Raw genomic sequence first — 14,268 nt, 5'->3', positions numbered from 1 at the left:
TGTAGATCTCTCTGTCTATCAATGATACAGATCTGTTCTCTGTTTGTAGAGCTCTCTGTCTCTATCAGTGAATGGGTTGCAGATGCAGGGAGGTCAGCCAGGAGGGAGTTGCAGTAGTCTAGGCGGGAGAGTACCAGGGCCTGGACGAAGAGTTGCGTGGAGTAGTTGGTGAGGAAGTGTCGGATTCTTTGTATGTTGCTCAGGAAGAATCGGCAGGTGCATGCCAGAGTGGAGATGTGCTGGAAGTAGGAGAGGCAGGGGTCCAGGGTTACTCCGAGGTTCTTGGCTAAAGAGGAGGGAGAGAGCGTGGTAGATTCCAGAGGAATGGAGATAGAGAGAGATCAGAGGAGGGGGAAGATGAAGGGAAGAAAAGGTCAGATTTAGAGAGGTTGAGTTTGAGGTGATGCAAGTGTATCCAATAGGATAGAGATACGGAAGGGGATGGTGGGGTCAGAGGGGCGGAAGGAGAGGAAGATCTGAGCATCATCAGCATAGAAATGGTATGAGAAACCATAGGATGCGATGAGGGGGCCCAGGGAGTAGGTGTAGAGAGAGAACAGGAGAGGACCCAAGACTGATCCCTGGGGGACTCCTGTTGAGAGAGGGTGAGGTGTGGAGGTTGAGCCGTGCCAGGATACCTGGTATGTGTGGTCAGAGAGGTAGGAGGAGAACCAGAGCAGTGCCAGAGATTCCCAGGTCATTGAAAGAGGATAGGAGAATAGAGTGATTGACAGTGTCAAAGGCAGGAGAGAGATCAAGGAGAATTAAGACAGAGGAGAGAGAGGCAGCACGTGCAGAGTTAATGACACAGGAGAGCAGTTTCAGTGGAGTGAGCAGAGCGGAAGCCAGATTGGAGAGGGTCGAGCAGTGAGTGGTTAGACAGGAAAGCAGGGAGCTAGCGGTGTACGTACGGCCTGCTCGAGGGTTTTAGAGAGGAAGGGTAAGATTGAGAGAGGACGGTAGTTCTGGAGGGAGGTGGGGTCGAGGGTTGGTTTTTTGAGGAGGGGCGTGATAGTCTTGTTCAAAGGCAGAGGGAAAGAGGCCAGAGAGGAGAAAGGTGTTGAGAAGGGATGAGATGAAGAGGAGTAGAGCAGGAGCAGCAGCTTGAAAGAGGTGAGTGGGAGGGGTTCCAGGGCGCACATGGTTGGGTTTGTGGCCCTGGAGGAGAGAGAAGGAGGGTGAGTTAGTAGGGGAGACCGAGGGTGTTGGGGTTGGAGTGAGGGGGTGGGAGGGGTGTTAAAGAGTTTGTGGATATCAGAAATTTTAGAGTAGAAGAGAGGCAAAGTCATCAGAGGAGATAGAGAATAGTTTCTGGGTGTTGGTGGAGGATTGGATAATAGATTGGAAATAGGAGTGTTTAGCAGAGGAGAGAGTAGAGGAGAAGGAAGAGAGGATGGAGCGGTAGAGGTCTAGGGCAGCAGGGAGTTTGGTTCTCTTCCATTTCTTTTCAGCAGAGTGCAGTTCGGTTCTTGCCGAGAGGAGCACAGAGGAGAGCCAGGGTTGGTGACGGGAGGGGCGAGCACGTTGGGAGGTGAGGGGACAGAGGGAGTCGAGGGAGGAGAAGAAGGTGGAGGTAGCAGAGTCTACAGAGAGTTGGGAGAAGGAGTTGATAGAGGGAGGTGAGAGAGCGGTGGAGGCAAGTACAGAGGGGGAGAGAGAGCAGAGGTTACGGCGGGAGGTGACTGGGGGTAGGAGGAGCAGGGAGAGACAGAGAAAAATAGATGAAATAGTGATCAGAGAGGTCCAAGGGGGTGACAGAGAGGGTCTAGGGGCAGCAGGCCCTGGAGAAGGTGAGGTCCAGTAGACAGCCAGCTTTGTGGGTAGGCAGGGATGGAGAGAGAGAGTTGAAGGAGTGAAGGAGAAGAAGGAATCCAGCAGAGTGGGTGGGGTTGGACAGATGGATATTGAAATCACCTAACAGGACAGTTGGGGTAGACAGAGAGGGGAGGGAGGAGAGGAGATAGTCGAGTTCATCGAGAAAGTGAGTGAGAGGTCCAGGGGGACGGTACAGTACAATTAGCAGGAGTTATAACAGGGAGAGGTTAGTTGGACAGCGTGAAATTCAAAGGTGTTAACAGAGTAAGGAGAGGTCAGAGGGGACAAAAAAGAGTAAGGAGGGAGAGAGAAGACCAGTCCCACCTCCCAGTCCAGTGAGACGCTGAGTATGAGACAGGAAGTGGAGAGAGGACAGGGCAGCAGGAGTTACAGTGTTATCAGGAGAGAGCCAGGTTTCAGTGAGAGCAAGGAAATCGAGAGAGAGGTGGGAGGCAAAGGCAGAGATGAAATTGGCTTTGTTAGCAGAAGAGTGACAGTTCCAGAGTGCACCAGAGAGAGTGCGGGAGGGGGGAGAGGCAGAGGGATGAGGTTAGGGGAGCAGCGGGGGGAGAGAGGACAGAGGACGGGAGTGAAAGGACAGAACAGGGATGTGAGAGACAGTCATAGCCTGACAGGTGAGACAGAGAGGTGCAGTAGTAGTGGGAGGGTACAGATCTTTCTAGTAGTTAGCGTCTTCCAGAGCGCTGCTACGTTTGGATTTTCTCCAACAGCCTCTCCTCGCACCCTCACTTTGCAAGGGAACTGGTTAACAGCTGCTAAACTGCACTAAGACAATACTTAAGCAATACAATAGTTTAAATGCACTTCAATGTGATCACACAACTACAAAAGCTGTGTGGTAACCAATCAAATTGCAAATCAATCTCTACTCAATTTAACCACACTCACCTGGTACTAATCACAACAGTGGATCACCCAATTAAAACACCACCTAAATAATGTTACTTAAATGTAGTTAATGTAAAGAGTTGGAATGGGGCCTCTAGAAGCCACTGGGAGAGACTGGCTGTACCTCCTCTACACTCCCCTGCCTCCAGAGCCCGCTCCTTCTCCACCCTCGCCCCACAGTGGTGGAATGACCTTCCTATGGATGTCAGGACTGCCCAGTCCCTCACCGCCTTCCGGCTTCTCCTCAAGAATCACCTCTTCAGACAACACCTGTAAAACTCAACTCTTCCCTTCTGGACAATATAGCACTCTGCCTTTAATGCACTTTAACTTGCACTCATCTGCTCCCTATTTTACTGTATTTAATCCTGCACTGAACCCAATCTGTAGTATTTTGTATTTCACCTGCACTCGTATCTAACCCTGATGTAACTATCAACACTGTTATCTGCTCTTGAACTGCCCCGATATCAAATCGTATTGTGTTTTGTATTTGCTCTTCTTAGGACTGAAGTAATTGTATTTTGTATCTTGCTCTTAATTGTACTGTAATTCTTGATATGTATTTTTTGTACACAACTGTAAGTCACCCTGGGTAAGGGCATCTGATAATAAATTAATAATAATATCCACACTTTCATACGCAGCAGTCCTACAGCACATTGTGTTGCCAGCCACTGCGTTATCGTTCACACTGAAACGTGTAAGAAATAAACAAATTGCAATATTGTTATATTTTTTCGCTTCCCATTATAGTCCACCTGTGTGTTCACACGGGACGCGGGGTGGACACGGTGCAGATTTTTCTTTTCGCTCCTAGCAAACTTTTTATTTGTCGCGTTGCTATCAACCAATGAAAATACATAAGCAAGCTGCCCTCGCTCAACCCTACACACAGATGCTTGTAACGTATAGGCTTTGATTACTGTATAGGCTATGTAGCCTAGCTACTACACATATAGATGGGGTAGAGGACATCTACTATGTAATGAGTAGCCGATGTATTTACGTAGAATGCACTCGACATATCTTACTGCCAACTGACCTCTCCAGCGGCCAGCCTACTAATAAGATAATTTTTCACGGATTGTGCAGCCAGCTTCATCAAGGGACGGTAACCAAACAAAATAAACAAATAATAATAATAATAATATATGCAGTCGAGACTGTATCCACAATCTAATGTGACAGACGCTGCTTAGAGAGGGCTGTCCTAGGGTCCGTGTCCCGTGACAGACAAAGAGCTGGTCAGATTGACGCAGAGCTCTTGTCCTATGCACGTAGCATCTCAATGCCTGCACTGGGCAGAGGAAATTCAATCTCATCCTCCGTTGAAGCAAACAGAGGTGGATGGAAGGACTCCAATTCCACAGACTGATTAATGCGGAAGGCTGTGATCACCTCCGGGAGGAAAGCAGGGTTGGTGCGCAGAGACACCTTGCTGCCATCCTCCCAAATACACATGCAGGAGCTGTGCACAGACAGCACTTGCAGCTCACTGACCTGCTTAGCAGAGGTGATGGCCAAGAGGAAGGCTGTCTTCATAGACAGGTACTTCAGCTCTATGGAATGTATGAGCTCAAACGGGGCCTTCGTGAGAGCCTCCAGTACAACATTGAGGCTCCATTTGGGGAGAAGTCCTCCTAGGAGGGCGTAATCGCTGTGCGCCTTTAAGAAAACGGGTAGCCAAAAATGGTGGCCCGGAAACATTGAATCTACGGGGGCATGGCAAGTAGAGATAGCCACTAAATACACCTTCAAGGTGGAAGGTGACTTTCCAGCAACAAGCAAGATATGGGGTCATGGCTTCTAGCCGGAAACCAAGCTTGAAAATACCTCCACTTATAGGTATACAAAGATCTAGTGGAGTCTGTCCTAGCACTCTGCAACGTACCCACAACCGCATCTGATAGCCCTAGGGCTAACCAGTGGTCCCTTTCAGGGGCCAGAGCCATAGCCGGAACCTACCCGGTTCCGGGTGCCAAAGAGAGCCTTTCGCCTGACTGAGAAGATCCATGTGAAGTGGAATCTCCCAGAGCTGGCTGTGCAACAGCTGGCACAGGGTCGAAAACCAGACTCTCCTGGGCCACTTGGAGAACTGATGCTTTCTCTAACCTGACTTTTTCGAGAAAAGCTGGGAGCAGCGGGAAAGCGTACCAAAAGAAGAATATTGTGTTCAGTTCTGGTCACCTCGATACAAAAAGGATATTGCTGCTCTAGAAAGAGTGTAAAGAAGAGCGACCAGAATTATCCCGGGTTTAAAAGGCATGTTGTATGCAGACAGGCTAAAAGAATTGAATCTATTTAGTCTTGATAAGGTATAGATAATGTCAGAACAGAAATTAGGAGGCACTTTTTTACACAGAGAATTGTGAGGGTCTGGAACCAACTCCCCAGTAATGTTGTTGAAGCTGACACCCTGGGATCCTTCAAGAAGCTGCTTGATGAGATTCTGGGATCAATAAGCTACTAACAACCAAACGAGCAAGATGGGCCAAATGGCCTCTTCTCATTTGTAAACTTTCTTATGTTCTTATGTTCTTTCTTTAAATACAAGTAAGCTATTTAAATCAGAAGCAATCTTTCTCTATGAAAATTCAAACTACGCATCCCATTATTCAGGTTGTGAATTGGATAGTATCTGAATTAAGTCCCAAACTTCATTTAATACAGTTAACTAGTGTATAGTTGTGTGGCAAAGTAATTGTTGATTATGTGCAGGTGCAGCGGTGATGCAGTACAGGAATAAACAGACAGAGATTTGTAATCCGGTATGAAAAATAGTTGTTTTATTTTTGTTTATAATCCAGGTCTGGTGACCACATAATAAACTCCGGTTATACACAGCGATGCGTAAAACACGGAGAACACTAACAGGGATTGCAGCCCTAAACAATAAACACAGTATCTCTCCCACAATATACAACCACAGTCACCAGTCCTGGGTGCGTGCTGTAGTGCTCGTGGTGGGTGATACAGTTTAAATAGTGCAGTGCTGTTCCGGGTTCAGCGCTGGCTCTTAGCGACAGCTCCGGAACGTGTTAGCCGTCTATAAACACACAAGTAACAATTACAGACACGACAAACAAAACAAACACTCACAATACTTTTAATACACAGTGCACAGGTCCTTGCGGGTCTATTTCCAAACCAAAAGTGAGGAAAAGATTTACAATTCTCCAGCCCCTTTTATGCGGTTATGCATGACCCCTTGCTAAACGATTGCAGCTGACTCTATTGCCTGCAGCTGCTACCTCGTTTACCTTCCAGGTCAATACATTCCTGCACCGGAGTCTCGCCTTTTTCCAGGCTGACTGACTTCCCGACCTAGGGAATGAACCGTCAGGCCAACCTGTCCAAAGCCTTTCCCTGTCGCTACTTAGTGCCCTCACAGGTCGAGTCGAGAGGGATATTTACAACCAGAAATTATATTTCTAATTATTATGCTTTCTAATTATTTCGTTTTACTCCTTCTGAGCCATTGAAATGTTGCAGATCTGCTAGCAACAGACAGTACTAACGGACTCGACCAACTCGTAGGTAAGTAAGGCAGTCACTTCCCCTCCATTCTCGATCCACTCCAGGCAGGAACAGGATCTATTCTCAAGGCAAAGGAACTCCAGCTTAAGTAATAAATACTCTAATCCTGGGAATCTCGTCTTCTTCACCCGCAGACCTCAAAGCGCCAGACGCTCGATTCTCTCCCACTCAGCTCTCAGTCTCCTGCTCAGCTCGTTTCTTCTGCTCCGCTCTCTCTCTCCAGTTCCTTCTGACTCAATTTGCACCGTTCTCTCCAGTCCTATTCAAAACTCCGCCCCAATTCTTCAGAGTTCTCTTATGAAACACGTTATGACACGCCCCAGAGCATCTGCACAATATTAGAGATAGGACATTCTAGAAAGTTCTAACTGACGATCATCATGAATATATAATGAGAGGAGATTTATAGGATTTATAGAAAGAGGGTCAGGACATGTATTTTAAAGCAAACAGCTTTCTAAAATTTAAATGAACCTTCTAGCCTTTGTCTTACCAGGTGGGCTACATAACCTATAGGTTATTTTCATAAGACACACCCAAACGCTGAGAACAAGAGAAAAATACCTGAATATCAGCTAAGCACACTCAAATACCAGAAACAAGAGGATTACCCTAAATATCACAGCTACATGGCTAGAAAGAAGTTTATACCTGAATATCACAACTACACGCATTCAAACACCTGACAACAAGAAAACAGCTGAATAGCACAGCTTGCATACACACACATGCTAATCGAGAGGAGAATACCTGAATATCAGCTAAGCACACTGAAACACCAGAGACAAGAGGAAACTACCCTAAATGTCACAGCTAAACAGCTGGAAAGAAGAGGAATCTGCCTGAATATCACAGCTTGTGGCAGAGTGGTTGCAGTGTGTAGGTGTGGTGACGTCACGGACCAGGAACACAGAGTCAAACCAAGGAATGGAGAGACAAAACTGAAGCACAACTGCACTCAGCGAGTTTAATAAATAAGATTTAAACAAAACAGAACACCAAACAAAAAGGCACAAGTATGAGAGGCCGTTCAATTCAAAATGACAGCTTTCTGAATATAACATATAGTGAAATGAATATAATACATACTGAAATGAATATAACACATAGTGAAATGAATATAACACATAGTGAAATGAGAGTACCATAGAAATGAGAGTACCTAGGCAGGAGAGTACCAAAGGCCTTGGTACTCTCCCGCCTAGACTACTGCAACTCCCTCCTGGCTGGCCTCCCTGCATCCGCCACCCGTCCGCTCCAGCTCATCCAGAACTCCGCTGCCCGCCTGGTGTTCTCTCTGCCTCGCTTCTCCCACGCTACTCCACTACTCCGCTCGCTCCACTGGCTACCGATCACCGCTCGCATCCAGTTCAAGACTCTTGTACTAGCCTACAGATGCCTTGACCAGACTGCACCCAGCTACCTCCAGACCCTCATCTCTCCCTACACCCCCACTCGACCTCTCCGCTCTGCCTGCACTAGAAGACTGGCTCTACCTCCTCTACGCTCCCCTGCCTCCAGAGCCCGCTCCTTCTCCACCCTCGCTCCGCAGTGGTGGAATGACCTTCCTACAGATGTCAGGACCGCCCAGTCCCTGACCACATTCCGGCGCCTCCTTAAGACTCACCTCTTCAGACAGCACCTCTAGAACTCCTCTGTTTTTCCACTGGGACACTATCACCCTTCCTTAAAATGCGCCTTATTTGCTCTTATCCGCCCCCTATTTTACTGCATTTTAATCCTGTACTTCAGAGTACTGTAATCTGCCAAGTGTTTAATCTGTAGTATTTTGTAATTAATCATATCCTGATGTAACTATCACTGTTATCTGCTGTATTCTTGAATTGTATTTTGTCACACTTGTACTTGCTTGAACCAAAGTCATTGTATTTATCTTGCTCTTAATTGTATTATTACTTGTACTGTGATTCTTGAAATGTATTTGCTTACGATTGTAAGTCGCCCTGGATAAGGGCGTCTGCTAAGAAATAAATAATACTAATACATAGTGAAATGAATATAACACATAGTGAAATGAATATAACGTATAGTGAAATGAATATAACACATAGTGAAATGAATATAATGTATAGTGAAATGAATATAATACATAGTGAAATGAATATAACACATAGTGAAATGAATATAACACATAGTGAAATGAATATAAAGCATAGTGAAATGAATATAACACACAGTGAAATGAATATAACACATAGTGAAATGAATATAACGTATAGTGAAATGAATATAACACAGTGAAATGAATATAAAGCATAGTGAAATGAATATAACACACAGTGAAATGAATATAACACACAGTGAAATGAATATAACACATAGTGAAATGAATATAACACATAGTGAAATGAATATAACACATAGTGAAATGAATATAACGTATAGTGAAATGAATATAACGTATAGTGAAATGAATATAACACATAGTGAAATGAATATAACACATAGTGAAATGAATATAACACATAGTGAAATGAATATAACGTATAGTGAAATGAATATAACGTATAGTGAAATGAATATAACACATAGTGAAATGAATATAACACATAGTGAAATGAATATAAAGCATAGTGAAATGAATATAACACACAGTGAAATGAATATAACACATAGTGAAATGAATATAACGTATAGTGAAATGAATATAACACAGTGAAATGAATATAAAGCATAGTGAAATGAATATAACACACAGTGAAATGAATATAACACACAGTGAAATGAATATAACACATAGTGAAATGAATATAACACATAGTGAAATGAATATAACACATAGTGAAATGAATATAACACATAGTGAAATGAATATAACGTATAGTGAAATGAATATAACGTATAGTGAAATGAATATAACACACAGTGAAATGAATATAACACATAGTGAAATGAATATAACACATAGTGAAATGAATATAATGTATAGTGAAATGAATATAACGTATAGTGAAATGAATATAATACATAGTGAAATGAATATAACACATAGTGAAATGAATATAATACATAGTGAAATGAATATAACACATAGTGAAATGAATATAAAGCATAGTGAAATGAATATAACACACAGTGAAATGAATATAACACATAGTGAAATGAATATAATACATAGTGAAATGAATATAACGTATAGTGAAATGAATATAACACATAGTGAAATGAATATAAAGCATAGTGAAATGAATATAATACATAGTGAAATGAATATAACACATAGTGAAATTAATATAACACATAGTGAAATGAATATAACACAGTGAAATGAATATAACACATAGTGAAATGAATATAACACATAGTGAAATGAATATAACGTATAGTGAAATGAATATAACACATAGTGAAATGAATATAACACAGTGAAATTAATATAACACATAGTGAAATGAATATAACACATAGTGAAATGAATATAACACAGTGAAATGAATATAACACATAGTGAAATGAATATAACGTATAGTGAAATGAATATAACCTATGGTTAATGGAACAGAGCAGGATCAGTTTCCTCATCAGGTCAACATATGATGTTCTCCCATCACCACAGAACCTAAACCTCTGGGTAGGAGAGGATCCCTCATGTCCTTTGTGTTCATCACCTGCAACATTAAGGCACATTTTGACAGGATGTAAGGTGGCTCGTAGCCAAGGACGGTTTACTTGGCGCCATGACCAGGTGCTGCGATGTTTGGCCTTAGCATTGGAAGACAAGCGTAACATGACCAATAAGTTGCCACCTGTTCCATCAAAACATTACACACAAAAGACAACATTCCTCCGCCCAGGAGAGCAACCACCAAGAAAAGGTGTTAAAACCAATCCTCACCCAGGACAACTGGAAGCTGGTAGAGACTGGAAAATGCTGGCAGATGTTGGTCAACGGCTTATTTTTCCACCTGAGATTACCACCACTAACCTTCGACCAGATATTGTCTTGTGGTCTGGATCAGCACGCCTTGTTCACCTGGTAGAGTTAACAGTGCCATGGGAGGATGCTGTAGATGAGGCGTATGAGAGGAAGAATCTGTGGTATGCTCAACTAGCCACTGAAGCGGAACAGCGAGGATGGAGAGTCCGGTTTTACCCAGTGGAAGTGGGTTGTCGAGTATTTGTGGCACACTCTACAACCCGGTTTCTCAGAGACGTCGGATTCAGTGGCCAAGAGTTGCGTTGCACAGTGAAGAACTTATCTGAAGCAGCAAAGAGGAGCAGCAACTGGCTGTGGTTGAGACGGAAAGAATCTGGCTGGGGATCTCAAGCACAATAGAAAGAAAGAAACGCTGATGTATGGGTAAGTAAGCTGGGCTGAGTTGAATGGGGGATGGAGGGGGGTGATGCTGGGACGCCAGCATCACCGTCGAGCCCTCTTGAGGTGTCGTGGGCTAGTCGACGAAACACTGAGGATGGAAGGTGCCCACTTGAAAACCCCAGAGATGTACCCTACTTAGCTCAATCCAGACGGTTGTCATGCTGATGCGCTGGGGAGACCACACTATGTTTGATCCCCGGAGCCAGCATCGCAGCTGTTGTGTGTGCTGATGCGCTAGGGAGGCAATAAGCTGATCCCTGGAGCCAGCATTACACTTCAGCCATCAACACCAGACAGAAGGATATCTACATCATCATATGGAAGGAAGCGCAAATGGATGGAGACACATATGGATCACATTAGTTTACTGTGAAGCTACGTCTTAGTTGGTGCTTATCTTGGCGAGAGCCGAGTTCAAATCAGCATGAAGGTTTAACATCTACTCTCATGTAATGGAAATCATTTGTAAGATTGCTTTTTAATAACAAAAACTGCAGTATTCCCTGATAGCTCTAACCACATGTGTACAAAATCTACAATAGCCCAATATATTACACCTATGAAAAATAACAAGTTATATATTAATTGTAGTCAGACCATAAGACAACATTGTATAAGAAATAGTTTCATTTAAATTTTCATTTCTCCTTTAAAAAAAACAGGTGGTAAGTTTAATGCAACGTAAATGTTTTATGAATACAGCCCTGTATATCCTACAAGATCTTTTACACTAATGGCCTTTTCTGACTATGCTTTTGTTAAGGTTCATTGTTTCTAGAGAACAGATGCAGCATTTGTGGGAGCTTGGGTTTTCCTGGGTCCGAATAGCAACTTGCCTCAACATCAGTGTTTCAACTCTAGAGAAGAAGAAGAGAACTAGACTTACCTACATGTTCAGGGAGAAGATTCACTGACATGCGTGATGAAGATCTTGATTGTTATATCTTACGGTTTTTAAGTTCTACACCTAATGCTGGGGAGAGTTATATTCAAGGAAGCCTAAGAAGCCGGGCATTGAGAATACAGAGGTGGAGAATTAGAAGAAGGCTGCAGCTTTTGGATCCTGTTGGTAGAGCAGTTCATCAACGAAGGGCTATTCGACGCACAGTATATTGTGTACCAGGTCCACATCACTTGTGGTAAGAGCACATACGGCTTTTCCTTTTACATACGGCTTTTGTTTTACGAGGCGTTGAGCTAGTAGACAATGAGGATTTTAGTATGGTGACATTAATGGATTGTCTGATTGTTTTAATTGAATGTTTAACTTGTGGAAAGCCACATATAATAATCACAATGTTCATAAAAGTATTGATTCAGCTTTTATAACAAAATTCAAATTGCTTATAACACTGTATAGGTTGGCTAGGGTGGGGCAAAATTGTCACCTTAAGCACCATACCTTTTGTACAGTAACTCCATTACAAAATGGGACTATATTAAGAATACTGACATAACATTGCTCTATTTTAATACTTCATATAAAGATAACTAAGCATTAACTAAATTACAAAAATATACTTGTTTTGTGCTGTTTGTGCTGCACAGATCAGGATGCAGGAAGTCAAACAGGCCCTACAACGTCTATTTAAAAGAACACATTCACTGTTCATCTTGTGAATATAATTCCTTAAATCTGAACCCTTTTGTAAACAATTTTAATTCTCAGTCTTCCACCTAACATCATCTTTGGTTTTAGAATATTCAGAAGAAAACTAAATAAAAACATCAAATAGGCCTTGTATTTCCATTAAGTGTGCTGCTTTTCACATTATTAAACAAATAAGATAGCATTCAATGAGAATAGTAAAGTACAGCACACTGGCAGCTATCCTCTAACAGGTTCATTGCTCTGTATCAACTGATTGCAATGCATCAAAATGCATGGTTAATTCTATATATTTTATGTCTGCATTTGTTATTTGCCAAGTTTACAAAGTGCATCTCCAGACAGAATGTGTTATGAAATAAGAAATGTTTCTTTCAAAATACTTTTTTGCATTGCTTTAGTGACTAATAATGCTAAGTAGCGCTTTAAATGGAGAAGTGAGACATCTAGTGGCTAGTTTCACAGAACCTGATTAGCACTAGTCTTGGACTACTCTGTATTAATTTAGGTAAGGTAGTCCAAGATTAGAACTAACCTGGGTCTGTGAAACCAACTGTAAAAGTACCAAGTCTACATAAAACCAAAATTAAGCGCGACCAAATCCTGGAGAGATCTGAAGACCAGAATCCATGTTAGCTTTGAACTGTTCATAGCTTTTTGAAAAAGGTAGTCTTAGCACACTGGCACACGTATTTGCCTCTGGGTACTTGGAAAGCTCATCATTCCCATCCTTACTTTGAATAAACTCAATTGAAGGCTGAGGATCGAAACCAAGTGGAGGAGTCCGGTTTGCTCCAGTCACGAAAGACAGAACATCTGGTAGTTGGGTGCTGCATTCCTCCTCTGAAACAATAATAAAATAAACAGAAAATTCATTTTATAGTATGCACATTAAGCGATATTTTCCCGATCATTTGTTAGAACTCACTTATATGAAAGATATTCGGTCTGAAATGTGTAAATATTGTGGAAATGCTTCACTTTCATTTGTGCAGCCATTATTTTTTTTAACCAATCAGACATTCCACATGCTAGTTCATGATTTGCCAGAGGTGCTGGCTAGCATCAATTACAATGCAGCTAGTGCAATTCCAAATGTTTTACAAGCTATAATCAGGCCTATATGGTTCTAGTTTGACAGATTATTTTTGAGCCAAAAGCACCAAAACACAAGCATAGATCTATCTGTCATCAGTTTATTGGAATAGAGCTCCTGACTTGAAACATGCCTGCTTGTGCTACGGCAGGCTGCAATCACAGCACTGTACCGACAAGACGTCACGGACTATCTGTCATGTCGGCTTCCAATTACTAATGCAAATGCACTATTTAATCCCCTATATATATATATATATATATATATATATATATATATATATATAATGAATGACTAAATTTTTTCATTTGGTATGTATCGATTATGAATGTCATAATCTATCAACCCAATAGCTTGTGTAAAATGAGTTTACCATCCCTTTAAATACCGGTAAGTATAATCAATACTGTCACAGTCTAAATTTACAAACTTTACCCCCTCCAAAACCAACCTTCACAATCCTGTAGAAAATCTCGCCAGTAGCCAATAAGTCTCTCTTTTTGTATTCTCCCATTGCTGCCCAGTGGACTGTAGGTGATTTGGAAGAGACTGGCCATAACTTCTGAAGTCATCGCTACCTTCTTCCAGATGAATGCATTCTTGAACAGTTCAGGATGCACAGTCATTGCATCAAGCACACCTAGTGTCTTAAGTCCCTCTTTAAACCTTCAAAAATATTGCATACAAATATAATCATTAATACATTTTAGTCTTGTAAATATTTCATTAAAATACATATACAATTTACCTTTACCAAAATGCACCTAAAATATGTAGAAATTTGGCTAAAACCTTTATCAAAGGTGACTTATTTGCATAGAAAACTCCATAAATTACATTATATAAATGTGTGAGAATGTAGTTACCTTTTTTGGGAATGCATTGTTCTGTCTAGTAAATACCAATGCAAGTCGTCCTGAATCAGCTGGTGTTTGTCTTCAACTGATTGTATTACACAGA

At 42.1% G+C, this 14,268-nt stretch overlaps 1 protein-coding gene across 1 annotated transcript in view; it reads right to left on the bottom strand.

The window, feature by feature from the left end:
• Positions 1–14,268, bottom strand: part of LOC117968203 (SLA class II histocompatibility antigen, DQ haplotype C beta chain-like) — a 401,218-nt gene that overhangs the window by 119,823 nt on the left and 267,127 nt on the right. The gene's annotated exons all lie outside the window — the stretch shown is intronic.

This window comes from Acipenser ruthenus, chromosome 38 (genome assembly GCF_902713425.1).
Source record: "Acipenser ruthenus chromosome 38, fAciRut3.2 maternal haplotype, whole genome shotgun sequence".
Classification (NCBI taxonomy): domain Eukaryota; kingdom Metazoa; phylum Chordata; class Actinopteri; order Acipenseriformes; family Acipenseridae; genus Acipenser; species Acipenser ruthenus.
The sequence above is the reverse complement of the archived record's forward strand: the minus strand, read 5'-3'. Positions and strand labels throughout refer to the sequence as shown.